Raw genomic sequence first — 17,992 nt, forward strand, 5'->3', positions numbered from 1 at the left:
ATGACACTGTATGAACTGTGGTTCCTATAAACCTAAGCTGTCATTTCTTAAAGTTTGGGTTGCGACACTTATGTCAAAAGACTTCAGTCTGATAAACTCGAACCCAAATCGGACAAGTGTATCTTCATAGGATACCCTAAGGAAACAATTGGGTACACCTTCTACCACATATCCGAAGGCAAGATCTTTGTTGCCAAGTATGGAACCTTTCTAGAGAAGGAGTTTCTCTCGAAAGAAGTGAGTGGGAGGAAAGTAGAACTTGATGAGGTAATTGTACCTTCTCTCAATTTGGAAAGTAGCTCATCAGAGAAATTCGTTCCCATGATGCCTACACCAACTAGAGAGGAAGCTAATTATGATCATGAAACTTTAGATCAAGTTACTACCAAACCTTGTAGGTCAACTAGAACACGATCGACACTAGAGTGGTATGGTAATCCTGTTCTGGAAGTCATGTTACTAGACCATGGCGAACCTACGAACTATGAAGAAGCTATGATGAGCCCAGATTCCGATAAATGGCTTGAGGCCATGAAATCTGAGATAGGATCCATGTATGAGAACAAAGTGTGGACTTTGGTGGATTTGCCTGATGATCGGCGAGCCATAGAGAATAAATGGATCTTCAAGAAGAAGACTGACATTGATGGTAATGTTATTGTCTATAAAGCTGACCTATCGCAAAAGGTTTTTGACAAGTTCAAGGAGTTGACTACGATGAGACTTTCTGATGACCCGCAAGTATACGAGATAGTTGTAGCCTCTTTCGATAAGTAAGAGTGTCGAACCCAACGAGGAGCGAAAGGTAGAACAAATACTCTCTCAAGTCCTATCGGCCACTGACACGACTCTACGCACGCTTGACGTTCGCTTTACCTAGAACAAGTATGAAACTAGAAGTACTTTGTAGGTGTTGTTGGATAGGTTTGCAAGATAATAAAGAACGCGTAAATATAAGCTAGGGGCTTTTTAGATAAAGATGCAATAAAGTAAGTATTAGTAGAGAGCTCTTTGTTACGAGAAAGTTATTTGTCCAAGGCAATCGATAACTAGACCAGTAATCACTATTGCAATTTTATTTGAGGGAGGGGCATACGCTAACATACTTTCTCTTCTTGGATCATATGCACTTATGATTGGAACTCTAGCAAGCATCCGCAACTACTAAAGATTCATTAAGGTAAAACACAACCATAGCATTAAAGCATCAAGTCCCCTTTATCCCATACGCAAACTGTTGGGGAACGTAGTAATTTCAAAAAAAAATCCTACGCACACGCAAGATCATGGTGATGCATAGCAACGAGAGGGGAGAGTGTGTCCACGTACCCTCGTAGACTGAAAGCGGAAGAGTTAGAACAACGCGGTTGATGTAGTCGTACGTCTTCACGACCCGACCGATCAAGCACCAAAACTACGGCACCTCTGAGTTCTAGCACACGTTCAGCTCGATGACGTCCCTCGAACTCTGATCCAGTCGAGTGTCGAGGGAGAGTTCAGTCAGCACGACGGTGTGGTGACGATCTTGGTGTTCTACCGTCGCAGGGCTTCGCCTAAGCACCGCTACAATATTATCGAGGAGGACTATGGTGGAGGGGGGCACCGCACATGGGTAAGAGATCAAGAGATCAATTTTTGTGTCTAGAGGTGCCCCCCTGCCCCCGTATATAAAGGAGCAAGGGGGAGGGGGCGGACGGCCAGGGAGGAGTAGGACTCCCTCTTTTCCTTGTCCAAGTAGGAGAGGGGGAAGGAAGGGAGAGAGGGGAGGAAGGAAAAGGGGGGCGCCACCCCCCCCTCCTTGTCCAATTAGGACTAGAGGGGGAGGGGGCGCGCGGCCTGCCCTGTCCGCCCCTCCTCTTCTCCACTTTGGGCCCAACTGGCCCATTAACCCCCCCGCCCCCCCGGGGGGGGGGGGGGGGGGGTTCCGGTAAGCCCCCAGTAGTCCGGTATATATCCGATAACCTCCAAAACTTATTCCGGTGTCCGAATATAGTCGTCCAATATACCAATCTTCATGTCTCGACCATTTCGAGACTCCTCGTCATGTCCGTAATCACATTCGGGACTCCGAACAAACTTCGGTACATCAAAACACATAAACTCATAATATAACTGTCATCGAAACATTAAGCGTGCGGACCCTACGGGTTCGAGAACTATGTAGACATGACCGAGAACCGTTTTCGGTCAATAACCAATAGTGGAACCTGGATGCTCATATTGGATCCTACATATTCTACGAATATCTTTATCGGTCAAACTGCATAACAACATACGTTGTTCCCTTTGTCATCGGTATGTTACTTGCCCGAAATTTGATCCTCGGTATCTCAATACCTAGTTCAATCTTGGTACCGGCAAGTCTCTTTACTCGTTACGTAATGCATCATTCCGTAACTAACTCATTAGCTACATTGCTTGCAAGGCTTATAGTGATGTGCATTACCGAGAGGGCCCAGAGATACCTCTCCGACAATCAGAGTGACAAATCCTAATCTTGAAATACGCCAACCCAACATGTACCTTCGGAGATACCTGTAGAGCTCCTTTATAATCACCCAGTTACGTTGTGACGTTTGGTAGCACACAAAGTGTTCCTCCAGTAAACGGGAGTTGCATAATCTCATAGTTGTAGGAACATGTATAAGTCATGAAGAAAGCAATAGCAACATACTAAACGATCAAGTGCTAAGCTAACGAAATGGGTCATGTCAATCATATCATTCTCCTAATGATGTGATCCCGTTATCAAATGACAACTCATGTCTATGGTTAGGAAACATAACCATCTTTGATTAATGAGCTAGTCAAGTAGAGGCATACTAGTGACTTTAAGTTTGTCTATGTATCCACACATGTATTATGTTTCCGGCTAATACAATTATAGCATGAATAATAAATATTTATCATGATATGAGGAAATAAATAATAACTTTATTATTGCCTCTAGGGCATATTTCCTTCAGTCTCCCACTTGCACTAGAGTCAATAATCTAGATTACACAGTAATGATCCTAACACCCATGGAGTCTTGGTGGTGATCATGTTTTGCTCATGGAAGAGGTTTAGTCAATGGGTCTGCAACATTCAGATCTGTATGTATCTTGCAAATCTCTATGTCTCCCACCTGGACTTGGTCCCGGATGGAATTGAAGCGTCTCTTGATGTGCTTGGTCCTCTTGTGAAATATGGATTCCTTTGCCAAGGCAATTGCACCAGTATTGTCACAGAAGATTTTCATTTGTCCAGATGCACTAGGTATGACACCTAGATCGGAAATGAACTCCTTCATCCAGACTCCTTCGTTTGCTGCTTCCAAAGGACCTATGTACTCCACTTCGCAGGTAGATCCCGCCACGACGCTTTGTTTAGAACTGCACCAACGGACACCTCCACCGTTCAATATAAACACGTATCTGGTTTGCGATTTAGAATCCTCCGGATCAGTGTCAACGCTTGCATCTACGTAACCATTTACGACTAGCTCTTTGTCACCTCCATAAATGATAAACATATCCTTTGTCCTTTTCAGGTATTTCAGGATATTCTTGACCGCTGTCTAGTGATCCACTCTTGGATTACTTTGGTACCTCCTTGCCAAACTTATTGCTAAGCATACGTCAGGTCTGGTACACAACATTGCATACATGATACAGCCTATGGCTGAAGCATAGGGAACATCTTTCATTTTCTCTCTATCTTCTGCTGTGGTCGGGCATTGAGTTTGACTCAACTTCACACCTTGTAATACAGGCAAGAACCCTTTCTTTGCCTGATCCATTTTGAACCTTTTCAAAACTTTATCAAGGCATGTGCTTTGTGAAAGTCCAATTAAGCGTCTTGATCTATCTCTATAGATCTTGATGCCCAATATGTAAGCAGCTTCACCGAGGTCTTTCATTGAAAAACTTTTATTCAAGTATCCCTTTATGCTATCCAGAAATTCTATATCATTTCCAATTAACAATATGTCGTCTACATATAATATCGGAAATTCTACAGAGCTCCCACTGACTTTCTTGTAAATACAGGCTTCTCCAAAAGTCTGTATAAAACCATATGCTTTGATCACACTATCAAAGCGCTTATTCCAACTCTGAGATGCTTGCACCAGTCCATAAATGGATCGTTGGAGCTTGCACACTTTGTTAGCACCTTTTGGATCGACAAAACCCTCTGGTTGCATCATATACAACTCTTCTTCCAGAAATCCATTCAGGAATGTTGTTTTGACATCCATTTGCCATATTTCATAATCATAAAATGCGGCAATCGCTAACATGATTCAGATAGACTTAAGCATCACTACGGGTGAGAAAGTCTCATCGTAGTCAACCCCTTGAACTTGTCGAAAACCTTTTACAACAAGTCGAGCTTTGTAGACAGTTACATTACCATCAGCGTCAGTCTTCTTCTTGAAAATCCATTTATTCTCGATGGCTTGCCAATCATCGGGCAAGTCAACCAAAGTCCATACTTTGTTCTCATACATGGATCCCATCTCAGATTTCATGGCCTCAAGCCATTTTGCGGAATCTGGGCTCATCATCGCTTCCTCGTAGTTTGTAGGTTTGTCATGGTCAAGTAACATGACTTCCAGAATAGGATTACCGTACCACTCTGATACGGATCTTACTCTGGTTGACCTACGAGGTTCGGTAGTAACTTGATCTGAAGTTTCATGATCAATATCATTAGCTTCCTCACTGATTGGTGTAGTTGTCACAGGAATGGTTTCTTGTGATGAACTACTTTCCAATAAGGGAGCAGGTACAGTTACCTCATCAAGTTCTACTTTCCTCCCACTCACTTCTTTCGAGAGAAACTCCTTCTCTAGAAAAGATCTGAATTTAGCAACAAAAATCTTGCCCTCAGATCTGTGATAGAAGGTGTACCCAATAATCTCTTTTGGGTATCCTATGAAGACACATTTCTCCGATTTGGGTTTGAGCTTATCTAGTTGAAGTTTCTTCAATAAGCATCGCAGCCCCAAACTTTAAGAAACGACAACTTCGGTTTCTTGCCAAACCACAACTCATAAGGCGTCATCTCAACAGATTTTGATGGTGCCCTATTTAACGTGAATGCGGCCTTCTCTAAGGCATAACCCCAAAACGATAGCGGTAAATCAGTCAGAGACATCATAGATCACACCATATCTAGTAAAATACGATTACGATGTTCGGACACACCATTTCGTTGTGGTGTTCTGGGTGGCGTGAGTTGTGAAACTATTCCGCATTGCTTCAAATGTAAACCAAACTCGTAACTCAAATATTCTCCTCCATGACCAGATCGTAGAAATTTTATTTTCTTGTTACGATGATTTTCCACTTGACTCTGAAATTCTTTGAACTTTTCAAATGTTTCAGACTTGTGTTTCATTAAGTAGATATACCCATATCTGCTCAAATCATCTGTGAAGGTGAGAAAATAACGATACCCGCCGCGAGCCTCAATATTCATTGGACCACACACATCGGTATGTATGATTTCCAATAAATCAGTTGCTCGCTCCATAGTTCCGGAGAACGACGTTTTAGCCATCTTGCCCATGAGGCACGGTTCGCAAGTACCAAGTGATTCATAATCAAGTGATTCCAGAAGTCCATTAGTATGGAATTTCTTCATGCTCTTTACACCAATATGACCCAAATGGCAGTGCCACAAATAAGTTGCACTATCATTATCAACTCTGCATCTTTTGGCTTCAACATTATGAATATGTGTATCACTACTATCAAGATTTAATAAAAATAGACCACTCTTCAAGGGTGCATGACCATAAAAGATATTACACATATAAATAGAACAACCATTATTCTCTGATTTAAATGAATAATCGTCTCGCATCAAACAAGATCCAGATATAATGTTCATGCTCAACGTTGGCACCAAATAACAATTATTCAGGTCTAAAACTAATCTCAAAGGTAGATGTAGAGGTAGCGTGCCGACCGCGATCACATCGACTTTGGAACCATTTGTCACGCGCATTGTCACCTCATCCTTAGCCAATCTTTGCTTAATCCATAGTCCCTTTGTTCACATTGACATCCTTCTTATCCGCCAAATACTTGGGGCAGTTCCGCTTCCAGTGACCAGTCTGCTTGAAGTAGAAGCACTCAGTCTTAGGCTTAGGTCCAGACTTGGGTTTCCTCTCTTGAGCAGCAACTTGTTTGTTGTTCTTCTTGAAGTTCCCCTTTTTCTTCCCTTTACCCTTTTTCTTGAAACTAGTGGTCTGATTGACCATCAATACTTGCTGCTCCTTCTTGATTTCTACCTCCGCAGCCTTTAGCATTGCGAAGAGCTCGGGAATAGTCTTGTCCATCCCTTGCATATTATAGTTCATCACGAAGCTCTTGTAGCTTGGTGGCAGTGATTAAAGAATTCTGTCAATGACACTATCATTAGGAATATTAACTCCTAGTTGAATCAAGTGATTATTATACCCAGACATTTTGAGTATGTGTTCACTGACAGAACTATTCTCCTCCATCTTGCAGCTATAGAACTTATTGGAGACTTCATATCTCTCAATCCGGGGATTTGCTTGAAATATTAACTTCAACTCCTGGAACATCTCATATGCTCCATGACATTCAAAACGTCGTTGAAGTCCCGGTTCTAAGCCGTAAAGCATGGCACAGTGAACTATCAAGTAGTCATCAGCTTTGCTCTGCTAGACGTTCTTAACGTCGTCAGTTGCATCTGCAGCAGGCCTAGCACCCAGTGGTGCTTCCAGGACGTAATTCTTCTGTGCAACAATGAGGATAATCCTCAAGTTACGGACCCAGTCCGTGTAATTGCTACCATCATCTTTCAACTTTGCTTTCTCAAGGAACGCATTAAAATTCAATGGAACAACAACACAAGCCATCTATCTACAACAAACATAGACATGCAAAATACTATCAGGTACTAAGTTCATGATAAATTTAAGTTCAATTAATGATATTACTAAAGAACTCCCACTTAGACAGACATCTCTCTAGTCATCTAAGTGATCACGTGATCCAAATCAACTAAACCATGTCTGATCATCACATGAGATGGAGTAGTTTTCAATGGTGAACATCACTATGTTGATCATATCTACTATATGATTCACGTTCGACCTTTCGGTCTCCGTGTTCCGAGGACATATCTGTATATGCTAGGCTCGTCAAGTTTAACTTGAGTATTCCGCATGTGCAACTGTTTTGCACCCATTGTATTTGAACGTAGAGCCTATCACACCCGATCATCATGTGGTGTCTCAGCATGAAGAACTTTCGCAATGGTGCATACTCAGGGAGAACACTTCTTGATAATTAGTGAGAGATCATCTTAAAATGCTACCGTCAATCAAAGCAAGATAAGATGCATAAAGGATAAACATCACATGCAATCAATATAAGTGATATGATATGCCCATCATCATCTTGTGTTTGTGATCTCCATCTCCGAAGCACCGTTGTGATCACCATCGCACCGGCGCGACACCTTGATATCCATTGTAGCATCATTGTCGTTTCGCCATCTATTGCTTCTACGACTATCGCTACCGCTTAGTGATAAAGTAAAGCAATTACAGGGCGCTTGCATTTCATACAATAAAGTGACAACCATATGGCTCCTGCTAGTTGCCGATAACTCGGTTACAAAACATGATCATCTCATACAATAAAATATAGCATCACGTCTTGACCATATCACATCACAACATGCCCTGCAAAAACAAGTTAGACGTCCTCTACTTTGTTGTTGCAAATTTTACGTGGCTGCTACGGGCTGAGCAAGAACCGTTCTTACCTACGCATCAAAACCACAATGATAGTTCGTCAAGTTAGTGATGTTTTAACTTTCTCAAGGACCGGGTGTAGCCACACTTGGTTCAACTAAAGTTGGAGAAACTGACACCCGCCAGCCACCTGTGTGCAAAGCACGTCGGTAGAACCGGTCTCGAGTAAGCGTATGCGTAATGTCGGTTCGGGCCGCTTCATCCAACAATATCGCCGAACCAAAGTATGACATGCTGGTAAGCAGTATGACTTGTATCGCCCACAACTCACTTTTGTTCTACTAGTGTATATAACATGAACGCATAAAACCTAGCTCTGATACCACTATTGGGGAACGTAGTAATTTCAAAAAAAATTCTACGCACATGCAAGATCATGGTGATGCATAGCAACGAGAGGGGAGAGTGTGTCCATGTACCCTCGTAGACCGAAAGCGCAAGCGTTAGAACAACGCGGTTGATGTAGTCGTACATCTTCATAGCCCGACCGATCACGCACAGAAACTACGGCACCTCCGAGTTATTGCACACGTTCAGCTCGATGACGTCCTTCGAACTCCGATCCAGCCGAGTGTCGAGGGAGAGTTCCGTCAGCACGACGACGTGGTGACGATCTTGATGTTCTACCGTCGCAGGGCTTCGCCTAAGCACAGCTACAATATTATCGAGGAGGACTACAGTGGAGGGGGGCACCGCACACGGCCAAGAGATCAAGAGATCAATTGTTGTGTCTAGAGGTGCCCCCCTGCCCTCGTATATAAAGGAGCAAGGGGGAGGGGGCGGCCGACCAGGGAGGAGGCATGCCAAGGGGAGTCCTACTCCCACCGGGAGTAGGACTCCCTCCTTTCCTTGTCCAAGTAGGAGAGGGGGAAGGAAGGGAGAGGGGGGAGGAAGGAAAAGGGGGGGGCGCCGCTGAGGGAGTCCTGGATTAGGGGGTATCCGAAAAACCGGACTATATACATCGTCCGGACTATTGAAGCATGAAGATACAAGACACAAGACTCCGGCCCGTGTCCGGATGGGACTCTCCTTTGCATGGGAGACAAGCTTGACGATCCGGATACTATATTTCCTTCCTTGTAACCGACTTCATGTAAACCCTAGCCCTCTCCGGCGTCTATATAAACCGGACAGGATGGTCCTTCAAAGGCCGATCACAATTACAATCATACCATCATGGGCTAGCTCTTAGGGTTTAGCCTCTACGATCTTGTGGTAGATCTACTCTTGTACTACTCATATCTTCAATATTAATCAAGTAGGAAGTAGGGTTTTACCTCCATCGAGAGGGCCCGAACCTGGGTAAACATTGTGTCCCTTGCTTCCTGTTACCATCAGCCTAAGACGCACAGATCGGGACCCCCTACCCGAGATCCGCCGGTTTTGACACCGACATTGGTGCTTTCATTGAGAGTTCCTCTGTGTCGTCGCTTCGAGGCATGATGGCGTCTTCAATCGCCGACAACACGGTCTAGGGCGAGACTCTTCTCCCCGGACAGATCCTTGTGTTTGGCGGCTTCACACTGTGGGCCAATTCGCTTGGTCATTTGGAGATGATCGACAGCTACGCCCTTGGCCACCAGGTCAGGTTCGGAAACTTGAACTACACAGCGGATATTCACAGAGACTTGATCTTTGACGGATTCGGGCCTATGCCAGGAGCGTCGGACAGTCACGTCAAGCACAACCTAGACCTGCTGTCGGACAATGCTCGGGATATCACCCCCGCAGTAGCCTCGGATCTAAATCCGGAGCAGGTTGCATTGCCTAAGGACGGAGGGATGGACCCTGCCCCGCTGGCCGCATACTCATCGGCGGTGGAGCCGAACACAGGTCTCACCTCTATTGAGGCCTATAACCTCGGGCCCCCGGACTCGTATCCGGTTGTTGGTCCCGGTCCGCATACCCTCGAGCCAGCCAGGCCAGGTTGGGCTCCGGTAATGGAGTTTACCACTGCGGACATCTTCCAGCACTCGCCCTTTGGCGACATGCTGAACTCATTAAAGTCTCTCTCTTTGTCAGGAGGCTCTGGACCGAACTATGTCCGGCCTGAGCGGGAAGCAGGCGACGAAGGAATTCGTTGCCCACCCACCACCCACTTCATTAACACGATCAATGATTTAACCGACTTTCTTGACTTCGACTCCGAAGACATCGACGATATGGATGACGATGCAGGAGAAGCTTCAGAATCTCTGGGGCGCGGGAGTACTACCTTGTCACACGATATATACATGTTGGATACGCCCAAGAAGGACGAAGGCAATAATCCAGAAGATAAAACACCCGGGCAAAAGCCAAAACGGCGGCGCAGACGCTGCTGAAAGTCCAGCAACAGTAAAAATAGCGACAAGAGCGCAAGAAGGATCGACATACCAGTAAACCCCGAAGGCAGTAATGACCACATGTACCCAGCGATGGAGCAGGACGAGTCAGGTCACGCCAAACCGAGTTCGGAGCAAATACCCGATCACAATGATCAGAAGGGACGAGCTCATGAAACCGCCCCAGAAAAGGAACACAATCCAGACAACGATGCATTCATCATTCCGGACGAACGAGTGGATCGAGACAACCTCCACTGAAAGCTTATGGCCACAGCAAGAAGTCTAAAGAAGAAGAAGCAACGGCTCAAAGCGGCATAGGAAATGCTCAGTCGCAGATAGAATAAAGTGCTAGACACTGAAGAAAGATACGGCGACGATCGCCATACAAAAAGCTATCCAAAACGCAAGCTACTGCCAGAATTCGACGACGAGGCCGTTCCACCAAAGAATAATACGACCAGGAGACCAGACATACCGCTTCATAACCACAACAGAACGGCTACTGACACCGCACACGATCCGCGTGAGCATCTGGATAAGAAAGCCGGTGCAGCCAGGTCCATCTATGGATCTAAAGGACACACCCCGGCGAGGGACAATGGTCACCCAAACGCTCATACAAGACAAATACCAGTTCGGAATAAACTCCAGACACAATAACATCCGACCGCATGCCACAACGTGCCTAGATACAGAGGGGCTGCTCACCCCTTGTGCTTCACCGAAGAAGTATTGGACCATGAATTCCCACAAGGCTTTAAACCTGTGAACATAGAGGCATACGACGGAACGACAGACCCAGGGGTCTGGATCGAGGATTTTATCCTGCATATTCACATGGCTCATGGGGATGACCTCCACGACATCAAATACCTTCCCCTCAAGCTGAAGGGAATAGCTCGACACTGGTTGAAAAGCCTCCCCGAAAATTCAATCGGGAGTTGGGAGGAACTCGAGGACGCTTTCAGGGCCAACTTCCAAGGGACTTATATCCGGCCTCCGGATGCAGACGATCTAAGTCACATAATCCAACAACCTAGAGAGTCCGCCCGCAAGCTTTGGAACAGATTCATCACTAAGAAGAATCAAATTGTCGGTTGTCCGGACGCTGAAGCCTTAGCAGCATTCAAACACAGCATCTACGACGAGTGGCTCGCCCGGCACCTCGGCCAAGAAAAGCCAAGGACAATGGCAGCCTTAACAGGCCTTATGACCCGCTTTGGTGCAGGTGAAGATAGCTAGTTAGCCCGTAAAGGCACCAGCGACCCCAACACATCCGAAATAAGGGATGGCAACGGGAAGCCACGGCGTAATAAACACAAATGCCAAAACAAGGAAGAGAGCCCGGATAACACAACGGTCAATGCTGGATTCAGGGGCTCTTGACCTAATCAGCAAAAGAAGCCATTTAAAGGCAGTAAAGAGGGACCATCTAGTCTGAACAGAGTACTGGATAGACTATGCCAAATTCATGGCCCCCCAGAGAAACCTGTGAACCACACTCATAGAGAATGCTGGGTCTTCAAGCAGGTCGGCAAATTAAATGCCGAACACAAGGGGAGGGAAACACCAAGTGAAGACAAGGACAAACCTCGCCAGCCAAACACTGGGGGATAGAAAAAATTCCCGCCAGAGGTTAAAACAGTAAACATGATCCACGCGACTCACACATTCACGAGAAGGCACGAACGCGTGCTTAGAGATGCGCACGATGTAGAGCCCATCGTACCCACATCTGACTTCTGGATGTCTTGTCCGATCACTTTCGATCACATGGATGACCGAACTAGTATTCGGCGCGGAGGATCAGAGGCCTTGGTGCTAGACCCAATAATCGACGGATACCGTCTCACCCGCGTCCTCATGGACGGAGGTAGTAGTCTCAATTTAATATACGAGGACACTGTCCGCAGAATGGGGATAAACCCATCCAAAATTAGCCAAAGCAACACCACCTTTGAAGGGGTGATACCAGGCATGGAAGCCTATGGCAGGGGCTCCGTTGTGCTGGAAGTAACATTCGGCTCCCCAGGAAATTCAAGAAGCGAAGAATTACTCTTCACCATCGCACCCTTCCAAAGCAGCTATCACGCATTGCTCGGAAGAACGGCCTTCGCCTGCTTCAACGCATTGCCACACTATGGCTACCTTACACTCAAGATGCCCGGTCCACGCGGCGTCATCACTGTTAGCGGAATCACAGAGCGCTCCTCACGCGCAGAGGAACACGTGACGGCCCTGGCGGCCGGACTGTAAGCGGCCTCCAATATCAAAAAACATGACTGGTCATTATGACCACATACACGGTTAGACAGGTCCGGTAGCCCGGATAAAACTGAACCAGTGCACCATACATGTAATCCCATAGCGGATACCAGGGGTTGTAAATATTTAATGCAACCCCACAGCTGGCTCAACCTTACTGGCAAGCCAACATCTTACACTTTTATTATCAATCGCATACTTACGTTGTACTCTCCTACGAGTTTTCTTTTTTCCACAGACAATGTTCGCGCGATACCCTTCCAGGATACGGCACAACGGAGACAAAGGCGCAGACGTGCAACAGGGCCCCGTTCAACAGGTTTCTTTTTAGATTAAGCCCCTGTGTAAACCTTTTCTACTGCCTCTTGTTGTTTAACCATCCCATGTGTTCCATACCCACAGAGGATACTGCCGTTATTGGCATTTCGCCACGACAGATTAAAACGCACGTACCTGGAAATTTAGGGCTTATAATAGGCTCTCGTCAGCCTATTTTCTTTTACAAAGAACGAATACCCTCGAGAGTGTTCGGCGTCACGAGTTTGGCCTTATATGCATCAGCTCCGAATCATGTCTTTGGTCAAATGTTGGGTTTGCCCGGCTCCTGGGTTTGCCTCCTTACGTTTCGTTATTATCGGCTAAGGCGGCCAAAGGAGAACTACTGCGATTGTGCCCTGGTTATTCCAGATGAGCACCTCAGTAGAGAAAGCCGAAAACTGACTGTCATGATACATTGAGAGACTGTTCAACCACTCGAAGACTGACCGGAATCTCTAGGATTCCTTCGCATTAACGAAGGGCCGTTTCCCGGCCATGTACATGCGCGCCCATATTTGGATGCACGCGAATGTACCAGGGGCTACATAGTAGCCCCACCGTTAAACCCTCATGGCTAAGCAAAAGTGTTACAGCTATATAGTCTGGTTGCCTAGTTCGACGTGTGATCACCTCCTTAATGGACCAAGACGTTGGATCAAGTGTGATTAAGCATATTTTTCGCGAATACCCCCGTATTGTATGCGTGGGGGCTGAAGCCAACGACTGCTAACTTTCGGATTCCTCATATTTATATAAAAAATGGCCGCAAAGGGGACAAAATCATACTTCCGGGCATAAGTATAAATACAGCCTCATAATCAAAATAAACATTGTTTTTTAAAGGATTCGACTTATCACTCGAACAAGACATTCTTCGAGCATTGCGCCTCTATTAGGCGGGCACCTTCTGTGACCTGCACCAAGTAGTGCTCGGCCGGATATTGGCCTCCCGCCGGATCCTGGGTCGCTATAATGGTGGCCTCCATATCCGTCCAATAGGCTTTAACACGGGCTAGGGCCATCCGTGCACCCACTATGCACGCCGACCTCCTCATAGCGTCAATCCGAGACACGGCCCAAGGAATTGTTGCACCAAACCAAAGTAACTGTCCGGCTTAGGCCCCTTCGTCCAAAGATGGTCTATTACATACCGCATTGCAAGCCCGGACAGCCTGTGAAGCTCCGCCACAGCAGCCACCTTCTCATTTAGCGGCAGCGGGCGAGTGGGAACACTGAATTGCGACCAGAAAAGCTTCTCCACCTCCTTATCACCTTGACCCTCGAAGAACTTGACAGCGTCAGCTGTACTATTCGCCAAGTCCGCATATGCGTCTGTAGGACTCTAGCACCCAGCCAGGGGAGCATACTTCGGATCCAAAAACCTCATCCGCAGTAAGTAGGAGCCCCCAGCCACGATTTTGTCGGCCTATTGGAGCTCCCCCCGCATACCCCGGATCTCGGTCCGCATCTCTTTGGCGGCATTAAGTGCCTTGTCTAGCTCGGCTGAACTAGCCTTATTCTCCTTTTCAAGGAGTACATACCGGTCGGCGGCATTTTTCAACTCCCCAGCCATTTCAGCTATCTTTTCCTCGCTTCGGTGAAGAGCAGCCTGTTCGGCTCTCAATTCTTCGGCCGCCTTTAGGGAAGCCGCATTGCTAGCCCGAGCTTGTTCCTTGGCCTGAGCAAGTTCCGCCCTCAGGGCCTCCACGGCAGCAGCACCATCTACAGTACAAACACATGGCATTAACATTATGCCACTCTCACATTTTCCTATACAACATAATAAGGGAAGCAGAGCACATACCCTGGGATTCTTCCAGCCGTTTGTTCACCAGCGTGATATCGGCATCAATAGATCCGGTCTGCCTCCTTAGTTCGGCAACTTCAACAGACTGGTTGGCTGCCAGATCCTTAGATACCTGCGCACACGTACGGCGCAGCCATTACTATGTGATCCCCCGTTTGCCACCTATGGCGGGCAACCAGAGTCTCAGGGGCTACTATCCATAGGGAGCACACCTAGTGTGTGCTTCACAACCAAAAAAAAGTGCATTTTGTACTACATACCTCAAAGCCTTTGAGCAGGCTTGTAAATGCCTCATTCAAACCGCTGGTAGCGGATGAAATCTTCGTGAGCACCGTGCTCATTAAAGAGTGGTGCTCCTCCTAGAGCGTGGCTCACTCCAGAAGGCCTGTCAGTACGTCCGGCTGGACATCAAACTGTGTCGGACCATTATCATCGCCCCCTGTGGGAGACATACGCTCCGGGCTCAGGGTGACTGACGTGTTAACTTCCGGCTTCGGAAGATCCGGACTCCTCCGTGACGACACCTCAGTGTCGCCCGCTTCATGAGGCGGAGAGGTTGGTGGGGTCTCACTCTCCATCATCTCTGGAGGAAGATCCCCTGAAGACGAACTCTGTCGAGAGGAGCTGCTCGCCGGACTGCAAAAGATGAAATCCTGGTTATGAATCTCGGAGAACCACCATACCTTCGAATTAACGATTAACTTACAGCTCGGTGGAGGGCGAGCCCCTTCGTGGGCACGATGCGGTGAGGGTGCCCGTCGCGGCAGAGCCCCCTGGTGATGCCTTCTTCCCTTGTTTGGGCATCTCCGCCTCCAAGTCTTTGGAGGCGTCCCTCTTACTCCCACGCGGGGAGAAGGCTTTAACCTCCCCTTCCCGACTATCCTCCCCAGGGGAGGTAACGATTCCCCCGGTTTCGATGCGTATTGTGTGAAGTTCGGCTTCACCGCCCTTTCCTTCGCCTTTCCCTGAGGGGATTTTGCTGAGCACCCGGCCAAGCATCTTGGCAACGGTCGGACCAGGCGAGCCTTCAGGAAGTGGCGCCGGACACCTGATTCTCTCCGCCTTATTGAGCCATTCCTGGCCACAGAGGGATTTTTAGAATAATAGTTATGATAAATATAAATGAAGTGTCCAGCTTTAAGGTTACTTACTTGGGCATCTAGGCGATTGCAGCTTAGGCCCGCATCTTCGGTGGTGTCCGGACACTTTACTTGTGGTCCGAAGAATAATTTACACATCCCTTCGAGCTTCAAGCCGAAGAAGTGCTTAATAGTCCGCGGACCCTCCGGATTAAACTCCCACATCCGGAGAGGCCGGCGTTTGCACGGCAACATCCGTCGGATTAGCATCACTTGAATTATGCTGACAAGATTTATGTCTCTCTCAATAAGCTCCCGGATGCAATTCCGCAGTTCTGGTACATCACCAGCAGGCCCCCAATTCCATCCTACGTCGGTACAAGACGCCAACTGTGACGGAGGGCCCGAGCGGAACTCGGGGGCGGCTACCCACTTTGTGCCTCTGGGAGCTGTAACATAAAACCACCTCTGTTGCCATACATCGGATACTTCCGGGAAAGAACCCTCTGGCCAGGTGGCATCGGCGTTCCTGCTTATTATGGCACCTCCGCACTCCGCATGTCGCCCCTCGATCATCTTCGGATTCACATTAAAAGTTTTGAGCCATAAGTCGAATTGTGGGGTGATGTGGAGAAAAGCCTCACACACAATAATGAACGACGAGATATGGAGGATAGCGTCTAGAGCCAGATCATGAAAATCCAACCCATAGTAGAACATGAGCCCCCTCACAAAGGGGTCGAGGGTGAGGCCCAGGCCTCGGAGGAAGTGTGGAACAAACACAACGCTCTCGTTGGGCTCCGGCGTAGGGATAACTTGCCCTGGAGCAGGAAGCCTGTGCTGAATGTCGGCGGTCAGGTATCCGACCTCCCTAAGCTTCATAATGTCCTCCTCTTGGATCGAGGAGGCCACCCACCGGCCCTTTGCGTCGGATCCGGACATGTTGGAGGATCTGGGGTGTTGGGGCTTGGATCTTGGGTGTTAGAACTCGATGTGCGAGAAGGAGCAAGGGAGGTGGAAAAGAGGCGTAGGCCTTGACCCCTTTATAAAAGGGATGAATATCAAAAGTCCTCAGCGTGACCGCTTGAGACTTACCTAAAATACATGGAGTCATACCAACGGACGTCGTGGGGTCACACACTCCCATATTGATGAAAGATCCCGTAATAAGAGGAACATGATCTCTGCTTTGGCAGGACGTGCCAATAAAACCGCCTCGCAATGCGAGTTGAGGTGGGGTAGGAAACGCCGGTTCGTGTTGGACTAGGCCACGATGCAAGGGCACGACGTACAAAGGTTGCCAGCAAAATGGATTTAAGCTATATTCCCTACAATGGTGTGTGAAGATCATCTTGTAGAACCAGACACTATTCATCATAGCAGATCCGGACACGGTCTACGTGTTCGATAATTACCTTGGAGTATTCGGAGAAGGAACCCGCCTTGCAATGCCGAAGACAATACTGCGCATCGGACTCATCGTCATTGAAGCCTGGTTCAGGGGCTACTGAGGGAGTCCTGGATTAGGGGGTATCCGGACAGCCGGACTATATACATCATCCGGACTATTGAAGCGTGAAGATACAAGACACAAGACTCCGGCCCGTGTCCGGATGGGACTCTCCTTTGCATGGGAGACAAGCTTGATGATCCGGATATTATATTTCCTTCCTTGTAACCGACTTCATGTAAACCCTAGCCCTCTCCGGCGTCTATATAAACCGGAGAGGATGGTCCTTCGAAGGCCGATCACAATTACAATCATACCATCATGGGCTAGCTCTTAGGGTTTAGCCTCTACGATCTTGTGGTAGATCTACTCTTGTACTACTCATATTTCAATATTAATCAAGCAGGAAGTAGGGTTTTACCTCCATCGAGAGGGCCCGAACCTGGGTAAACATTGTGTCCCTTGCTTCCTGTTACCATCAGCCTAAGACGCACAGATCGGGACCCCCTACCTGAGATCCATCGGTTTTGACACCGACAGCCGCCCCCCCCTCCTTGTCCAATTTGGACTAAAGGGGGAGGGGCGCGGCCTGCCCTGGCCGCCCCTCCTCTTCTCCACTTTGGGACCAAGTGGCCCAATAACCACCCGGCGGGTTCCGGTAACCCCCCGGTACTCCGGTATATATCAGATAACCTCCGAAACTTATTCCGGTGTCCGAATATAGTCGTCCAATATACCAATCTTCATGTCTCGACCATTTCGAGACTCCTCGTCATGTCCGTAATCATATTCGGGACTCCGAACAAACTTCGGTACATCAAAACTCATAAACTCATAATATAACTGTCATCGAAACCTTAAGCGTGCGGACCCTACGGTTTCGACAACTATGTAGACATGACCGAGAACCGTTTCCAGTCAATAACCAATAGCGGAACCTGGATGCTCATATTGGCTCCTACA

Source organism: Triticum aestivum, chromosome 1B (assembly GCF_018294505.1).
Source record: "Triticum aestivum cultivar Chinese Spring chromosome 1B, IWGSC CS RefSeq v2.1, whole genome shotgun sequence".
In the NCBI taxonomy this organism is placed as follows: Eukaryota; Viridiplantae; Streptophyta; class Magnoliopsida; order Poales; family Poaceae; genus Triticum; species Triticum aestivum.